This window comes from Apodemus sylvaticus, chromosome 2 (assembly GCF_947179515.1).
Source record: "Apodemus sylvaticus chromosome 2, mApoSyl1.1, whole genome shotgun sequence".
Classification (NCBI taxonomy): domain Eukaryota; kingdom Metazoa; phylum Chordata; class Mammalia; order Rodentia; family Muridae; genus Apodemus; species Apodemus sylvaticus.
The window spans coordinates 104650538-104662147 of NC_067473.1; the positions used below are offsets into that span (position 1 = coordinate 104650538).

The 11610-nt window shown below is 40.1% G+C and overlaps 1 pseudogene; it reads left to right on the plus strand.

Moving 5' to 3' along the window:
- The first annotated feature begins 1179 nt into the window (after positions 1 to 1179).
- LOC127678030 (telomere repeats-binding bouquet formation protein 2-like) lies at positions 1180 to 10773 on the plus strand (annotated as a pseudogene).
- Positions 10774 to 11610: the final 837 nt, after the last annotated feature.

An 11610-nucleotide genomic window follows, 5' to 3' on the forward strand; every position in this document is an offset into this window, starting at 1 on the left:
GTTTTTCAATTTTTTGTTTTGTTTTAAATTGGATATTTTCTTTATTTACATTTCAAATTTTATCCCCTTTACTGGTCTCCCCTCCTGAACCCCTATCCCATTACCCATCCCCTTGCTTTCTTTGATGGTATTCCCCCACTCAACTACCCACTCTGCCTTCCTGCCCTGGCTTTACCCTACACTGGGGCATCAAGGCTTCACAGGACCAAGCACCTCTCCTTCTATTGATGCACAACAAGGTCATCGTCTACTACAAATGCAGTTGGAGCCAGGGGTCCCTCCATGTGTACTCCTTGGTTGGTGGTTTATTCCCTGGGAGCTCTGCGGGGTTCTGGTTACTTGATATTGTTGTTCTTCCTATGGGGTTGCAAACCCCTTCAGCTCCTTCAGTCCTTTCTCTAACTTCCCCATTAGGGACACAGTGCTCATCCCAAAGGTTGGCTGTGAGCCTCTGTACTTGTCAGGCTATGGCAGAGCCTTTCAGGAGATAGTTATATCAGGTTCCTGTCAGCAAGCACTTCTTGCCATCCAAAAAAGTGTTTGGGCTTGGTGATCATGTATGGGATGGATCCCCAGGTGGGTCCAGTCTTTTAAACTTCCACAGCAATGGTTCTAGAATGTCCCTACAGACAATGAAGGAGGTCAATAACCCCTCCCCAGAATTCTCCTAATGTGCTCACTTGGTAGTCTTCATCCTGAATTTGGAGACCTCAGCATGCTGGGCTTCTGCAGAATAAAACACTCTGCATTCTTTGCATTTATACACACACACACACACACACACACACACACACACACACACACACACACACACTAAAGGTATAGAAAGTGTCAATATAAAAATTTTTGATCAGCGTTTTAGTACTCTCTATAGCAGGTTAGAGAGTAGATAGAGCATGCTAACCTAAGTGCATATATGCCTTCAATTAAAATATTTAGTGTTGTACTCAGTGGAACCAGGATAAACAGGTTCTGTGCATCTCAGTGTGCTGGAAAATCTGGGAATGTTCCAGCTCTTGGATGAGAAGCAATAAGGATTGGGAAGCCTATGTATAGCAGGTAGCTGAGGTTCAGCTACTGTGCAAGCACATGCACCCACACCAGCACCTGCACCAGCACCTGCACCAGCACCTGCACCAGCACCTGCACCAGCACCACCTATGGGGTCCCACAGTGACGATGATGTTAACACCAATGCTAGCAGCAGGGGCTACAGCAGAGTGAGTCCAGCCTGCCAGGCAGTTTAAATTTCAGTGATAAATGCTTCAGGAGAGAGATCTGTTCCCTAAGTGTTCCAGTGTAGTAAAGCAGTCCCTCTCAGATGATCCTGGATAGAATAACTTGTGTACTGTATTCCATTGGACAGACATTTTAAAGATTGAGGAGTAGGATAGGATTTATGGGAGGTATTTCCTATTAGCTCAATTTGGGATGTTAGTAATGCTCTATTTGGGTTAGGGAAGACTATGGGTATTTTTCCCATGTGACTGATTGTCAGATTACTCTCAGTGCAATGTTGTGGTTACATGTTCCATAGCAGCTAGAGGTAGGCATGAATGGCTCCACACTCACCGTTCTCAATTCTGTGATTTACAGGGTCTGAGCTCCCTCAACTTTACCAGTTCTTCTGTGTGGTGGCATGGTCCACTTACTCTGCAGTATAGTTCATTAAAAATTGTTTTAAAAAGAAAAACTTATTTGTTTCTCTACGGACGGTACTGAATTTTCTGAGATTAAGACTGAAAATATGTACTTAATAGATCAAGACTTTCTTGTCCAAGATTTAGTTTTCATTTTAGAAGTACATGTATTTGCATTTTGTAGAATTGTTTTTCCTTTTTAAAAAAAATAATTGGATATTTTCTTTATTTGCATTTCAAATGTTATCCCTTTTCCTGGTTCTGCCTCTGGATATCCCCTATTCCATCCCACATTCCCCAGCTTCTATGAGGATGTTCCTCACTCACCCACCCATTCCTGCCTTGCCATATGAAAGGACAAGGCCATCCTCTGCTACATATGTGCCTGGAGCCATGGGTCTCTCCATGTATACTGCTTAGTTGGTGGTTTAGTTCCTGGGAGATTTGGGGGAGGGGGTCTGGTTGGTTGATATTGTTTTTCTTCCTATGGGGAAAGCAAACCACTTCAGCTCCTTCAGTCCTTCCTCTAACGCTTCCATTGGGGACCCCATGCCCAGTCATTTGGTTAGCTGAGAAAATTTAGCTCTTTATTTGTCAGACTCTGGCAGAGCCTCTAAGGAGACAGCTATAATCAGACTCCTGTCAGCATGCACTTCCTTTTTTTTATTGGATATATTTTTTATTTACACTTCAAATGATTTCCCCTTTTCTGGCCCCACACTCCCCGAAAGTCACATAAACCTGCTTCCCTCCCCCTGTTCTCCCACCCACCCCTTCCCACTTCCCTGTTCTGGTTTTGCCCTATACTGCAACACTGAGTCTTTCCAGAAAAAGGGGCCACTCCTCCGTTTTTCTTGTGCCTCATTTGATGTGTGGATTATGTTTTGGGTTTTCCAGTTTTCCAGGCTAATATCCAATTATAAGTGAGTGCATACCATGATTGATCTTTTGAGTCTGGGTTACCTCACTTAGTATGATGTTCTCCAGCTCCATCCATTTGCCTAAGAATTTCATGAATTCATTGTTTCTAATGGCTGAATTGTGTATATATACCACATTTTTTGCATCCATTCTTCTGTTGAGGGATACCTGGGTTCTTTCCAACTTCTGGCTATTATAAATAGTGCTGCTATGAACATAGTGGAACATGTATCCGTATTACATGCTGGGGAATCCTCTGGGTATATACCCAGGAGTGGTATAGCAGGATCTTCCAGAAGTGCGCAGCTTTCTGAGGAACCACCAGAGTAATTTCCAGAGTGGTTGCACCAATTTGCAACCCCACCAGCAGTGGAGGAGTATTCCTCTTTCTCCACATCCTCCCCAACACCTACTGTCTCCTGAATTTTTAATCTTAGCCATTCTGACTAGTGTAAGGTGAAATCTCAGGGTTGTTTTGATTTGCATTTCCATAATGACTAATGAAGTTCAGCATTTTTTAAGATGCTTCTCAACCATCCAAAGTTCTTCAGGTGAAAATTCTTTGTTTAACTCTCTACCCTATTTTTTAATATGGTTATTTGATTTTCTGTGGTCTAACTTCTTGAGTTTTTGTATATATTGGATATTAGCCCTCTGTTTGATAAAGGGTTGCTGAAGATCTATTCCCAATTTGTTGGTTGCCATTTTGTCCATTTGAGAGTGTCCTTTGCCTTACAGAAACTTTGTAATTTAATGAGGTCCCATTTGTGAATTCTTGATCTTAGAGCATACGCTATTGGTGATCTGTTCAGAAACTTTCCCCCTGTACCGATGTCCTCAAGGGTCTTCCCCAGTTTCTTTTCTATTAGCTTCAGAGTGCCTGGCTTTATGTGGAGGTCCTTGGTCCATTTGGAGTTGAGCTTAGTACAAGGAGACAAGGATGGATCAATTCGCATTCTTCTCATGCTGACCTCCAGATGAACCAGCACCATTTGTTGAAAAGGCTATTTTTTCCCAGTGGATGTTCTCAGCCCCTTTGTCGAGGATCAAGTGGGCATAGGTGTGTGGGTTCATTTCTGGATCATCAATCCTGTTCCATTGATCTGCCTGCCTGTCACTGTACCAATACCATGAAGTTTTTAACACTATTGCTCTGTAGTATTGCTTGAGGTCAGGGATACTAATTCCCCCAGAATTTCTTTTGTTGTTGAGAGTAGTTTTAGTTATCCTGGGTTTTTTGTTATTCCAGATGAATTTGAGAATTGCTCTTTCTAACTCTCTGAAGAATTGAGTTGGGATTTTGATGGGTATTGCATTGAATCTGTATATTGCTTTTGGCAAAATGGCTATTTTAACTATATTAATCCTGCCGATCCATGAGCATGGGAGGTTTTTTTCATTTTTTGAGATCTTCTTCCATTTCCTTCTTCAGAGTCTTGAAGTTCCTCTCATACAGATCTTTCACATGTTTGGTAAGAGTCACCCCAAGGTACTTTATACTATTTGTGGCTATTGTGAAGGGTGTCATTTCCCTAATTTCTTTTTCAGCCTGCTTATCCTTTGAGTATAGAAAGGCTACTGATTTGCTTGAGTTGATTTTATAACCTGCCACTTTGCTGAAGTTGTTTATTAGCTGTAGGAGTTCTCTAGTGGAATATTTTGGGTCACTTAGGTAGACTATCATATCATCTGCAAATAATGAGAGTTTGACTTCTTCCTTTCCAGTTTGCATCCCTTTGACCTTATGTTGTCTATTTTTCCAAGCTAGTACCTCAAGTACAATATTGAAAATTTAAGGAGAAAGGAGCCAGCCCTGTCTAGTCCTTGATTTTAATGGGATTGCTTCAAGTTTCTCTCCATTTAGTTTGTTGTATATTGCTTTAACTGTGTTTAGATATGGGCCTTGAATTCCTGTTCTTTCCAAGACTTTAAACATGAAAGGATGCTGAATTTTGTCAAATGCTTTTTCAGCATGCATTGAAATGACCATGTGGTTTTTTTTCTTTGAGTTTGTTTATGTAGTAGATTGCATTGATGGATTTCTATATATTGAACCATCCCTGCATCCCTGGGATGAAGTCTACTTGATCATGGTGAATGATTGTTTTGATGTGCTCTTGAATTCATTTGGAAAATATTTTATTGAGTAATTTTGCATTGATATTCATAAGGGATATTGGTCTGTAGTTCTCCTTATTTGTTGGATTTTTGTGTGGTTTTGGTATCAGCATAATTGTGGCTTCGTAGAAGGAATTGGGTACTGTTCCTTCTGTTTCCATTTTGTGGAATATTTTGAAGAGTATTTTTATTAGGTCTTCTTTGAAGGTCTGATCGAATTCTGCACTGAAACCATCTGGTCTCGTACTTTTTTTGGTTGGAAGACTTTCTATGACCCCTCCTATTTCTTTAGGGGTTTTGGGATTGTTTCGATGATCTATGGCCCTGATTTAATTTTGGTATTTGGTATCTGCCTAGGAAATTGTCCATTTCCTCCAGATTTCCAGTTGTGTTGAGTATAGGCTTTTGTAGTAGGATCTGATGATTTTTTGGATTTCCTAAGTTTCTGTTGTTATATCCCCCTTTTCATTTTTAATTTTGTTAATTTGGATACTTTCTCTGTGCCCTTTGGTCAGTCTGACTAAGGGTTTATCTATCTTGTTGATTTTCTCAAAGAACCATCTCCTGGATTCTTTGATTCTTTGTATGGTTCTCTTTGTTTCCACTTGATTGATTTCAGCCCTGAGTTTGATGATTTCCTGTCTTCTACTCCTCCTGGGTGAATTGGCTTCTTTTTGATCCAGGGCTTTCAGGTGTGTCATTAAGCTGCTACTGTATGCTCTCTCCCTTTTCTTTTTGGAGGCACTCAGGGCTTTGAGTTTTCCTCTTAGCACTGCTTCCACTGTGTCCCAAAGATTTGGGTATGTTGTGCCTTCATTTTCATTAAATTCTAAAAGTCTCTGATTTCCTTCTTTACTTGTTGTTCTTTGTCCAAGGTGTCATTGAGTAGAGTATTTTTCAGCCTCCATGTGTATGTGGGCTTTCTCTTTTTTTGTTGTTGTTGTTTTTGTTTGTTTGTTGTTGTTGTTGTTGCTATCAAAAACCACTCTTACTTCATAGTGACCTGATAGGAGGCATGGGATTACTTAGATCGTCTTATATTTGGTGAGGTCTGTCTTGTGACCAATTATATGGTCAATTTTGGAGAAGATACCATGAGGTGCTGAGAAAAAGGTATATTCTTTTGTTTTAGGGTGAAATGTTCTATAAATATCAGTCAAATCCAATTGGTCCAAAGCTTCAATTAGTTTTACTGTGTCCCTGTTTAGTTTCTGTTTTCCTGATCAGTCCATTGAGGAGAGTGGAGTGTTGAAGTCCCCCACAGTTATTGTGTTAGATGCAATGTGTGCTTTAAGCTTTAGTAAAGTTTCTTTAAGAAATGACTGTGCCCTTGCATTTGGCACATAGATGGTCAGAATTGAAAGTTCTTCTTCATGGACTTTTCCTTGATCAGCAAGAAGTGTCCTTCTTTGTCTCTTTAGGTTCTTCTGTGATGGCTTTAGGTTGAAAGTCAATTTTATCTGATATTAGAATGGCTACTCCGGCTAGTTTCCAGAGAATATTGGCTTGTAAAATTGTCTTCCAGCCTTTTACTCTAAGGTAGTTTTTGTCTTTGACACTGAGGTGTGTCTCCTGTTTGCAGCAAAATGTAGGGTCCTGTTTCCTTATCTAGTCTGTTAGTCTATGTCTTTTTATTGGGGAATTGAGTCCATTGATGTTAAGCGATATTAAGGAATAGTGATTATTACTTCCTGCCATTTTTGATGTTATTTTTATATTTGAGTGGTTATCTTCTTTTGGATTTGATGAAGGAAGGCTACTATCTTGCTTTTTCCAGGGTGTAGTTTCCCTCCTTGCATTGGAGTTTTCCTTCTATTATTCTTTGCAGAGCTGGGCTTGTGGAAAGATATTGTGTAAATTTGGTTTTGTCATGGGATATCTTGGTTTCTCCATCTATGGTGATTGCTGGGTATAGTAGTCTTGGCTGACATTTGTGTTCTCTTAGAGTCTGCATAAGATCTCCCCAGGATCTTCTAGCTTTCATGGTCTCTGGTGAGAAGTCTGGTGTGATTCTGATAGCTCTTTCTTTATATGTTACTTGGCCTCTTTCTCTTATTGCCTTTAATATTCTTTCTTTGTTTAGAAATGTTTCTTTGCATTTGGGGTTTTGATTATTATGTGATGGGAGGTATTTCTGCTCAGGTCCAGTCTGTTTGGATTTCTGTAGGGTTCTTGTATATTCATGGGCATCTCTCTCTTTAAATTGGGAATGTTTTCTTCCATAATTTTGTTGAAGATATTTGCTGGCCCTTTCAGTTGTAAATCTTTACTCTCATCTAAACCTATAATCCTTCAGGTTTAAATCCAATGAGGTTTGGTCTTCTCATTGTGTCCTGGATTTCCTGGATGTTCTGGGATACAAGCATTTTGCATTTTGCATTTTCTTTGACTGTTGAGTCAATGGTTTCTATGGTATCTTCAGCATCTGAGTTTCTTTCTTCCATCTCTTGTATTTTGTTGTTTATATTTGCTTCTATGGCCCCTGATTTCTTCTCAAGGTTTTCTATCTCCAAAGTTGTCTCCCTTTGTGATTTCTTAGTTGATTCTACTTCTGTTTTTAGATCCAGGATGGTTTTGCTCAGTTCCTTCACTTGTTTGTTTGTGTTTTCCTGTAATTCTTTAAGAGATTTTTGTGTTTCCTCTTTCATGACTTCTGCCTGTTGACTCAAGTTCTCCTGCATTTCTTTAAGGTTTTTTTTTTTTTTTTTTTTTTTTTTTTTTTTTTTTTTTTTGCATTTCTTCTTTATTGGCTTCTATCTCTTGAGCCTTATTCTCCTGAATTACTTTAAGTGATTTTTGTGTTTCCTTTATATGGGTTTCTAGCTTATTCATGTTTCCCTGTATTTCTTTAAGAGATTCATTTATGTCCTTTTTGTGTTCTTCTAGCAGCATCATGACCAGTGATTTTAAATCCAAATCTTGTTTTCCTGGTTTGTTGGCATAACCAGGATTTGCTGATGTTGGAGAGTTTGGTTCAGACCCTGCCATATTGCCTAGATTTCTGTTAGTAGGGTTCCTGCGTTTGCCCTTTGGTATCTTGTTTTTTGGAGTTAGTTGGTCTTGTCTCTGGCTGGTGTTTGAGCCTCCTGTGAGCCTCTAGGGCTATTTCTGCAACACTGGATGGCTGGGTTTCCCCTGTAGCAGATTGCTGATGTGCTGTCCTCCTCTTGGGTGTACTTGCAGTCCTATTGTTCCTTGCCCCAGATTGTTTCTGTGAACCAGATGGTGCCCTTTTGCTCTTTCAGGGAGTGCTGAGGGTGTATGCTGCAGGACCTTTTTGATGATCACTCTACTGAGCAGCCAATCTCTCAACTGGGTTGGTGCACACAAGGCTAGCCTAGCTGCTCAGGCCCAGAGTCTAGGCAAAAGCCTGGCAGGCCAAGGTCCAAGGAAAGTTCCTCTCCTTCTATGATTGTTAACTGGTTCTGTCAGGTGGCTTGGATGGGGGGCGTGTGTGATCCCTGAAAGTGCTGGGAGAGTCTGCTGAGCTAACAACTTCCTGGCCAGGTTGGCACACAGATGGCCCATGGAGCAGCCCAGGTCCTGGGGGCAGTCCAGGGCCTGTAGGGCCTAGACCCCTGCTATGTTAGCCTCGGGCTATGACTGTTAGCCAGCTTTGCCTGCTAGAACTCTCTGGAGTCCTGTAGGCAAAAGGTGGCGCACACGCCGGGCAGGGCAAACAACCTCCTGGCTGGGTTGGCCCACTGATGCCCCGCCTCCAACAGTCCAGGGCCTGGGTGCAGGCCAATGCCTATCAGGCTTAGACCCCTGTGATGTTGGCCTCTGGTTATGTTTGCATACTTCAGGCTGTCTGATCTCTCTGGCATCTAAGAACCAAGAAGGAGGCGAGTCTGTTGTAACTGACTGGTGGGAGACAAATTTCTGATGTGGCTTCTGTGTGGTGAAAGGTGCTGTAAATCCCTTGCCACTGGCAGCCTGGCTGGCCAGCGATGGTGAGTGGTAGTGGGCGCAGGACCTGCCTGGACCCTGTCACCTTGGTTCCACTGTTGATGGCCCTTCCTCTAGACCTACCGCTGCTGCTATTGCCACTGCTGTCGCCACCCCTCTGAAAAGTCCCTCTTATCTAAGATTAACAGCACATTCAGCACAATTTATGCATGGCTTTTTGTTATCATTTTGTCATTTTCATATTTGTCATTTTTTGCTTTCTTAAATAGTCTCACAAATTTGTGAGAATCATAATGTATCATAACTTTGAGAATGTTCTAAAAACTCTTTTAAATGGTTTATGTGATAGATTATTGTGCTGTATATGCATTTATGAATATATATGGAAATATATATATATAAATATGTGTGTATATGGCAGGATGTATGGATAGTCACACACATATACACACACACATACACATGCACATATACACATACATGTATAGATATAACCAGGAGTCATGGATTTGAAAGAGAGCAAGGATCAGTATAGGGTAGGGTTTGAAGAGAGGAAAGGGAAGGGAAATGCTGCAAGTATAATCTAAAAATAAATGTTTAAAATTATGTAACACATGAATACATTTTACTTTTGTTTGTGATATGATACAAAGATAATACTTTGTCATGTAAAGTATAGGAAATAGTTGTTCATCTCTTTAAAGAATAAAGGAGACATACTAAGAGTATTTAATAAGTATTACTTAAGCTTTAATCTCTATATATCTAATATCTAAATAATTCCTATCAGCTACTAGCAGGGAGTATAAATGAGTGTACATAGAAATAATAAAACTTGTGAACACTGGGTCAGGTGAAAAACCAACACCTATTATTAAAAAAAGAAATAAAATATGAATAAGATTTTCACAATACAGAAAATTCTGTATTATAAAGCAAAACTATAGTCAGCCAACAAAACCTACACTGGCAATGTCTTTGTAAGGAGATTTAGGTTGTCATGGGAACAATGTAAAAATGTTAAGCAACAGACAGAAAAGAAACTAAAGTATTCTTTGAAGGGATGTAAAAGAAACATGGCTCAGAAGATAGGGAGGTTTAAACAAAGCTCTTGACAAGTCTGGTCTGTAGAAAAGGGAGAACTTATTTGAGAAATCTTAGAGCACATTTATTCAAAATTAATATGAATATGAAAATAATTACAAAAGTACTGAAAATGGCCTATTTTATGAGACCCAGGCATTTTATGCTTTATATGATTTACAAGATATAATAAAATCCAGAGAGCAAATGAGGTTCAGACATTTTTGAGAAAGAGATATGCAGAGAGAGAGATTCTCACTGCTTAGTCCAACGTTGCCACTCAGGACAGTTCAATCTGTAGCTCTAGTTAATATGGAGTGCTCGCAATATATTCATCACCCACCATTTCTAATTAAGATTAGAAATCTACCTGTAAGCAAGATATCTACAAAAAATAATCAGATCTAGAAATTTACTGAGTACTTAAGACAAAGATTTAATGAAAAGCTGTAAAACCTTTCTAGAACTAATGTATAAAATTAAACTGATTTTTCTAAATACAGAAATATATTTTATGAGTGTTGGTATGTTACTATAAATGAGATAATTATAAAAACCAGTGTGGGCATGGTTGTTCTACAGCAGTGTCAGTCAGGACCTGAGGCAATTCTGGGTGGACTAGAAGATGGGATGGTCAGGGACACTCAGGAACCCAGCTTCCTTTTCAGCTGTGATGCCTCGCGCCCTGAAATGCTGAGAAATACGAAGAAAAGTTGGTAGTTTTATTTGGGAACCAGATAAAAAGTTTCAGATAGCATAGCATGACAGAATAACATCAAATGTAAAGGAAAATATTGGACCAACAACAGAACACAAACAAGAACTGTCCAAATGTGCAGAGAATCATTTTATAAGGACTCCAGTTATAGAAAAGCAGATGTGCTTCCCTCTTAAGAATTATCCCGTGAACAACATGGTGAAAGGGTATATATCAATTGATGCCTTGGAGAAATTCCTTGGGGAGTTACATGACTTCATTCCTGGAAGCTCAGGATATTTGGCATATCATGTTCAAAATGAAATTAATAAGTCTGCTATAAAGCAAATTAAGAAGGAAACTAAGTTAAGCCATACTTACATCTGGGCACTTATTTTTTTATAAGTGTATAATTTAAATGTGAATGGAGAAAGAAATATTTTCTTTCTTAATATGTGCCCTGAGAAAACAGAATCATTTAACCACTGAAATTTGTGACACATTCACAAAGTTTGAGTTATTGCCATCCAAACACACTTTTTTAAAATTGAATATAATCTTCATTTACATTTCAAATGCTAAAACCTTTCCCAGTTTTATCCCTCCCCCAAAACCCCCAACCTGTCCTCCCAGCCCCCCTGCTTCCAAGTATATGCCCTTATACCTGACCCACTCCCACCTCCTCGAATTCCCTTTGTGGGGGCATCTATTGAGCCTTCACTGGACCAAGGACCACTCTTCCCACTCATGCCTGCGAAGGCATTCCTCTGCCACATTTTTGGCTGGAACCATGTGTACCCCTTGGTTGATGGTTTAGCCCCGGAGGTCCAGGGGTATCTGGGTGGCCGACTTCATTGTTCTTCCCATTGTAAACCCCTCAGATCCTCTGAACCACCCTCCAACTCCTCCATTGGGAGCCCCACACCAAGTCCAATGGTTGGCTGCTAGAATCTGCCTCTGTATGTGTAAGACACTGATAGGGCCTCTCCAGAGACAACCATGACATGCTCCTTTTGGTATGCACTTCTTGTCTTCCATAATAGTGTCAGGGCTTGGTGACTGTTTATAGGATGAATCCCCAGGTAGGGCAATCTCTGCGTTGCCTTTCCTTCAGGCTCTACACTTTGTCTCCTTTATTGCTCCTGTGAGTATTTTGTTCCCTTTCTCAAAGGAATTAAAGCACCCTCACTGAAGTCCTCCTTCTTGAGGACTTGTGAATTGGTCTGTGAATTGTAACTTGTT